This window comes from Dermacentor variabilis, chromosome 8 (assembly GCF_050947875.1).
Source record: "Dermacentor variabilis isolate Ectoservices chromosome 8, ASM5094787v1, whole genome shotgun sequence".
NCBI classification, from domain to species: domain Eukaryota; kingdom Metazoa; phylum Arthropoda; class Arachnida; order Ixodida; family Ixodidae; genus Dermacentor; species Dermacentor variabilis.
The window spans coordinates 91,996,462-92,004,137 of record NC_134575.1 but is presented as its reverse complement, the minus strand read 5'-3'; positions in this window follow the sequence as shown (position 1 = coordinate 92,004,137).

The window sequence follows — 7,676 nt, the reverse complement described above, 5'->3', positions numbered from 1 at the left end:
GCGTGGGGTCTATAATTTTCTCTCGCGTTTACCGCTAAATCGCAACTGATCTTCCGCTTTAGTTCCGGCTCGAAATACTCTGAAAGAAAAAAACAAAAAAAGATTATTTCAAGTACATCATGATCGGTTGACAAGGTTGTCTCATAAATGAACTATTAAACGAAAGAAAAAGAAAAGAAGGAAGGAAAGTGGCATATTCATAATCCTAGGGAAAGGAAAGCAAACACTATCTGACAACATCACCAATATAATAGGACCTTACTGTACAGTGCCAATGCCCAATCTGTCAAAGTTCAAATGCCAGACAAAGCACGGTTGATGTGCACTCGATACCGGAGAGTCTTTATACACGTTAAAACGTACAAGAATAAAAAAGTGTGCAGAAACCATCGACGGTGACTGTCGATGCGAGCGAATGGCCGAACGCTATTAGCAGTATTATGAATAGAAAGCTATTCATTTTACTGAAGGAGTGGTGCGCTTGGTGGCGTACGATAACGCGAGAGTGTTAAGGGGCCCGTGTCGCAAACAAAATCTGGTGTCGGCGTCTTGCGTCGGACGTCGTTTGACGAAAAGCCATTCCGTACTACAACCACGCAGGCCCTCGATTCGCGTGGCGCGCAGAGACATTACTGAACTAACTGAATTCCTCAAAGTAATATGCGTCAGAAAAACCGTAAAGTACCAACTGAACACCACCTACAGACATAACAGCGTCTGATTATGATTTGAATATACCACAAAACATATTTATGTTGCGCGAAAACTCAAACATAAACCTCTTTTCCAGCGCTTCTACCACTCACTGAGCGGCGCGGCCCGCTCGGTTCCTTGCAACAACACCATCCAGATGGCGCTCGCCTACGAGCATCCGCGGCCCTCGCAAGAGACTGCGTTTCTACCACAAAGCTCGCCTTCGTATGTAGCGTTCGCCGCCAACGTTTCCCGGTAAACATGAGCATGAAACATAATCATGAACGTGAAAGCCAGTGAGCACCGTATACAGTTCAATAAAGGCAAGTACCACTGAAAACATTTACGAGGAAAAACACTGTCTTTTTTTTTTTTTGCTTAATGGCCGCGTCCCCAATTTTCACCCCAAATCTCGGAAAAAGACCTGAGGCCATTTCACGAGAATATACGGTATTCCATAGACTTCGTTTCTTCGCCTGCTCCAAATGTCCCGTCTCTTCGGCTCCCAAGCCACAACACCATTCGGCCTGGCCCTCTACGGAGCGCCTGCGACACAAGTATGAATCAACCAGTAAAAATCAATCAATCAATCAATCAATCAATCAATCAAACATTCAATCAATAAATAAATAAATAAATCAATCAATCAATCAATACATTCTATGCGGGGCACGATGGGAAACTTGGGAGTCAAACATGATTCCAAGGCCAGTAACTTCGTACTCCCGAGTGACTGAGGCGTTGCGTAGGTGGTAAAGGAAACTGAACTTATCTGTCTTGTGTGTGCATGACGTCACTTTCGCCTTTCGGCTCTTTAACACCACCTTCTCTATCACGCCCAATCAAAATAGGATATCTCTTGCTGAAGTATATAGAGTACGGTCTCGAAGGTTGCGAATTTCTTACTACACCTTTATGTCGTCCGTATAAAGCAAGAAAGACGAGTCATTTATGACTTTGTACACACCATCCGTAAACAGACGGAACAGAAGTGTTTCAAGGACAGAGCTCTGTGACACAAGACTGGCAGCAGGACGTGCTTGAGGACTGTCCCCTGGAGCTGACATATATAGCATTGTCGGTCTGACAGGCAGTCGTGCAGCAAACGCATTAAAGATGCGGAAACACCCGTTTCATAGAGCGCGTTACTAGCAACATAAAGCACCTTGCTTTGATCACAGTAAACAGTGTCCAGTTGATTCCTGTTCTCAACCGCTTCCGATGCGTGGGTCATAAAGGTTGTTGGGTTGTTGAAAGGCCCTGTATAAACCCATGTTGACCAGGAATTAGGCTGTTCCGTACGCTGCATACGATTAGTGTGTGCAGGAAAGACTGAAAAATTTTCGATGCAGAGGAGAGGTAAAGTTCTGTAGTTTTTCACGTTTGTTATCGAGCCAGATTTGTAGACGGGAATGACACGAGAGATTTTCCATGGTATATAGGAAACGTTCGTGTTTTGAGGCAGGTATTCTATATTCAAGTTAGTATTGGACTAAGCTCATCACTGAATGACTTATTTAGAGCCGTAGGAATGCCGTCAGAGTAACAGTATATGAATGATTTTGCGCTGCGAATGCTTTTGGCGATAACTTTAATAAAGACGCAATGCTTGGCCCATCACCAGTGAGCGATGGGAGGTCAGACGAAAATGGGGCCACTGTCCCTGCTGAGAACTGATTGAAAGCGTTGTGGAAACGTATGTGAGACGTCCTGGAAAGTTTTATGATTGCTTGTTAACAGATAGATAGCATCTGTCTTACCCGATATTGACTTCAGTTGCACATATTTACAGAAATTTCTAGGTTTCTGAAAGATCGTTTTCGACAGAGCTAAGGCAGTTATTGTGATCACGGTCGAGCAGTTTCCTACAGAGGCATCGGTACGCCTTAAATTCAGCTTTCAATTTCTCAGGTCCGCTCTATACTATTTTGTGGACGCGCTCTTTGCATTTCAGTGATTTGCGAAGTTCGGTCGAAAAAAGAACGGGTATAGCGTGAAGGTCGACTTCGTTTTGGGCGAGCGTACTTACGCATTCGCTTTTACAGAACGCGAGTGAAACGTTCAACTGGGCATTTAGGCATTACCTGCCCTTGATTAGGGGACCAGTGTGCCTTACGAACATTGCGATGAAAACTGACGTAATCCCCATGGGCCACATTACACTGCGGAGAGGCGTACACTTCTGGTGAATTTCCTCCGAAGCCTTACCCAACTGTCGTCACAATTGAAAGACAAGGGTGGTGGTCGTCTGCTCGAACCAGTTCTCTGTCATCACGTGAGACACGTATGCTTTCAATGTTCGACAAACACAAGTCGCACTATGTTTTCCACGTGACTTAGGCACGTGTCTCAACTGTCGGGAGTTCTTGAAGGAAACAAAATCAGGCTGTACTAAAGTATTGGAGGTACGTTAATATCTCAAAATAATGTAAATTTATGCTTGTGGTGGGAGGTGGTAATTGATCACAGACGCTCGTGGAATGAAAATGAACTCGTCCAGGGTGAAATGTAAAACGCACCTAATCGCGTGCGCGCTTACCCGCCCGCAGGACAGATCTACCCATACAGATTCTGGCACGCATTCGAAGTCTGCACGTCACAGGCATGCAAGCGACCACGAACAACGATCAGAACTCCTCCGATGCTCTTATCTCACATCGCTGCGGTAGCCGGTCTAGTTATAGGCGTAATATAATCTTGTGACATATCGGGAAAAAGCCACGTCTTTGTCGAAACCAATATGTAGAAGCGGACGAAAAGAAATTGCAACGAAATTCACTGTAGCTGTCGTTCTCAGACCACGGGAATTTCGATGGTAAAAATTAAGGTTTCTAGTACTGGTCATCATAATTGGTAAGTATTTCTAACTTCACTTGTGTGAAGCGGACTTTCGCGGGGAGGTCCTCGAAATGCCTTAACTGAACAGTTCTTTGGCTGCACGGGGGGGTCTTGCAGACGTGAAACAAGGCTCACAAATCATGCTTCGTCACGAGGCGTTTGCAAGCAATGGGCGGTGCTGTGGCGCTTGAGAGGTGCGAAGCAAGCTCTGCAGACGAGGTAATTACACATAGCACTGCAATCATATATAGTGACACATATAATTTACAAGCCGCGTATATGCAGATGCACGGTAGTTTAACACGATAAATAAACACTTATACAATCGATAAAAAGCCATCTGATGCGTTCATCTAAAAGAAGACCTGCCCAGCTCGACAGTACCAAGACATTGATGCGGGGAAGAAGCATGGTTTCTTGAATACGTTACATTTTATTTATCCTGTGCTGAACTGCAAGAATGAGGCATATACAACAACGTGCAAACTCATCGCAATTTATTATGCAAAAACAGTATGTCCATTCATTCTGGCTTTGGGCAAGTATGTACAATGCTGCTACGTTGCACATCTCGATGAGCTGAAGTTTAATTCGTTGCTGCACTCGAGCGTGCCAGTGCAGGCAGTGCAAATTATTGGGTACTCGGATTGTTCGGGGTTTCGACAAAACCGAAGTACACTGAACAAAGAGGCATGTGCAGGGCGACGATTCCAATGAAGCTAGACGTCTTGCTGATGACGTTGAGGTAGTGTCCCCGTCCCGTGGCCGGAGTACAGACGAGCCTGCAGAAAAATTTGTAGGCCACGTATACGTAGACACTTCGCTGTTTGCGCCCCTCCAAACAACTATCTTCGCAAAGAAACTTTTGCAAACGTGGCCACGTGGGTGTTACTGCGGGCCGTTATATTACCTAAATTCCCGAATCCAATCGTTTAGCGACTATTTTCTAAATAAAGTGAAAAATCAAAGAAAAAGGGAAAAAATAAAAACAATTAAATTATGGGGTTTTACGTGCCAAAAGCACTTTCTGATTAAGAGGCACGCCGTAGTGGAGGACTCCGGAAATTTCGACCACCAAGGGATCTTTAACGTGCACCTAAATCTAAGTACACGGGTGCTTTCGCATTTCGCTCCCATCGAAATGCGGCCGCCATGGCCGGGATTCGATCCCGCGACCTCGTGCTCAGCAGCCCAACACCATAGAAGAAAAAGAGAAAGAAAATAAGAAAGAAAAAGAAGGACAGAGAGGATTATTTAGTTATTTGATGCCGCTGCCATTGTACACCGAATAAATTCAAAAGCTTGCCAGATGAGGTAAAAAATAAATGCTTTAAGTTATCTGGCGCGCCATAGGTTGACAGTAATGAAACGGGGAAGGCGCGCACAGTCCCATTTAATATGAGCTGCAACATGCGCTTGGTACAACTGACCAGAATCTCGTAGGCTACGTCTGAGGCACAGCAGAAGAACGTGATGATGTGGGAATCGGCTTCAAAGTCGACAATCATCGTTCTACCTCTTCAAGCTCCCACTGCTGCTTCCGAACGCAAGAAACAGTGATCCAAGTTGGCGAGAAAGAGGTTCACTGAAGAGTGGCGCAAACACAGTGCCACATATGTACCCATGGTGACCCAGGTTAACCCGACGGTGTGTTTCGAACCCAGTCGACCATGAAACATGCCAGTGACCCAAGTTGGCGGAAAAATGGTCAGGTGCGTATAAACGGACATAATACATACCTCAAGGTGGGCGAAGGTCCTAAAGAAAGCTAATCGCATTAAAGTTGATTTGCCGATCGAGAATGCAAATAATCCGGCAGACTGCAGTTGCCCCGAACGGTCACACAGGAACGTTATGCGTTTTGCGCGACAACCGCGGCTTTTGTGAAGCAAAGTCACCTGTAATAGTGCTCACTTGCATTGGTCTCCCTCCATCGAGACTCTGAAGTGTCGCTCGAAGTTTCTAATTTTTGCGCACAAACAAATATTCGACAATTTGGAACAGAGAATTCTTAAACCGCACGCGAATAGAATGGAGAGCTTAAGCTTGTCCGGTGAAACGCCCCCCCCCCCCCCACCCCACCCCGTCCGCCCGCTTTTACGGGAACGCCGGACGAGCTAAAACATTCCACGGACTACGTATTCGATTCGTATTCGAAGTCATTTCATATATTCGCACAACCTTACTACTAACATGCTTCCGGCGAAAAGTCACGTCAGTATAGTTTATAAAAGAAAAAAAAAAGGAGGCGTACGCATGGAACGCGTGGCAGCATGTTCATGACGTCACGCTCTGCGACTTGTCCATACAGGCGCACTCTGTACGTGAGCAGTCAGATGAAGTCGGTTGCCACAGCACGTGCTATAAACAGCCGGGCGCGTAAGCAACAATCCGTGTGCTTATACAGGACGTATACCGCTCTGCTGACGTTGTCGGGAGCAAGCGAGCGCGTCCGCGCGGAACTCGACGGTCGCGTTTCTAGGTAGGGTGTTTATATGCCTTTGGGCCGCAATGCATGCACCACCTGGAGTGGTGGCAGAATTGCCGACGCATCAACGCGCTGGCACACTTTCTTATCGTGCTTTGTCGTCACCCGTCGTCCTTATCTCTTCTCGTCGGTATCTGGCGCGCCTTCCCTGTGGGTTGCCCGAGCCGTAGACTCCCATATAGCTGGGACCCGCGAAAACGCTTGAGTTGTTGCCACACTTTGACGCCGAGCGCTTTTTGCTGCACCAGAAAGCCAGCGTTTACGCGCATATGGCGGGACGTATGTTGCAGCGAAGCTGTACATGGCTAGCCTATTCGACCGTCCGTCTGTCGCCCGAAGAGAAGCGCGCGATTGGCTGCGCCAGTAGTGACGTCATTGCTCTCCGTCGCTGCCGAGCGCGCGCGCACCAGTTTCTCTCCGGCTCCGAAATGGGTATACACCACGCGTCATACTTACTCCCGAGGACCAGGCAGCTTTCGATCAGCAACGCTGCGAGCAGAACCGGGAACTAGCTCGTCTACGCCCTGCCGATGCTGCAGTCCGGGTACAAGAACAGGCTCGTGTAGCCGAGCGCAAGCAGCAACTGCGTAACCCCGATCCGGCAGCCTACCAAGCCGTCGTTTAATGAACCGTCGGGGTCAACCCAGTGATGAACACCAAGGTCGCACGTTTCACCTTCGCTGGTTAACCAACTGTACGGAGTGCTGGGGCGTTGACTTTTTATACTCGCTGCATATTCTGAACTTCCCCCATTCTTAGCAGTCGCAGTGATTGAAGTATATACAGAAAGGAAGCGAGTCTGGCCAGCAGAAAATGGAGGCTGCCTGCATGCTTTAATTTTATAGGTTACTAATGCGAAATCATTATAGGCCCCATTAAGCGAAAATCTGGCGTTGTCGTCGGCGGCGTGACCGAAGGATGGTACCAAAAATGGCCAACGGCTCGAAGAGTAAAAGAATGCTAGTGTTGAAATCAAATTTGTCATGCATTTTTCCGCAAACAAAGTCAATTAATGCATTCGAAAAGAAAAGTACATCAATTCCAGGATGGGTGGAAATCCGACCCGGGCCTCCGGGGTGCGAGATGAGCACACTTTTCTGAGGCCACGGTGGCTCCACGGTTACGTTTGTCCAAAGTTGTGCCTCGTGTGTGCCTCATTGCACACGTCACGCCACTGCCTCCGTAGCTGCATGTCTCCCACGCTTCATCGGTGCTATGTCGACTGCGATGCACTCCGAAGCGTCTAACCTCTGCGGGAGCTGTGGAACGTGTTCGCCCGCGGAAGCGCGCCTCAGAAGACGAACCAAGGGAACGCAAAAGAAGACGACATAGTTACGACAGTCCCTCCATTAGGTATAAAATAAAATTCATCGTTCTGCAGCAAAATGGTCCGAATGTTTCCAGCCTGTGGCCAACGTATAAGCAAACAGACGCATCGATTCAGCAGAAAGAAGTTTAGCGCATGTCGAAAACATAAATTAATGGAAAACATTTCACCTAAGCGATCAAAATGCTTTCGCATTCCCACATGTAAGCAGTATTAAGTGTCTCTGCTGATTTTTAAAATATTTTTCTGAGATTTTTAACGACGTGAAAACTAAAAGGAGGCTACCGGAACTACGTGCATTCATGTGGACCTCAATAAAACACGGTGTAC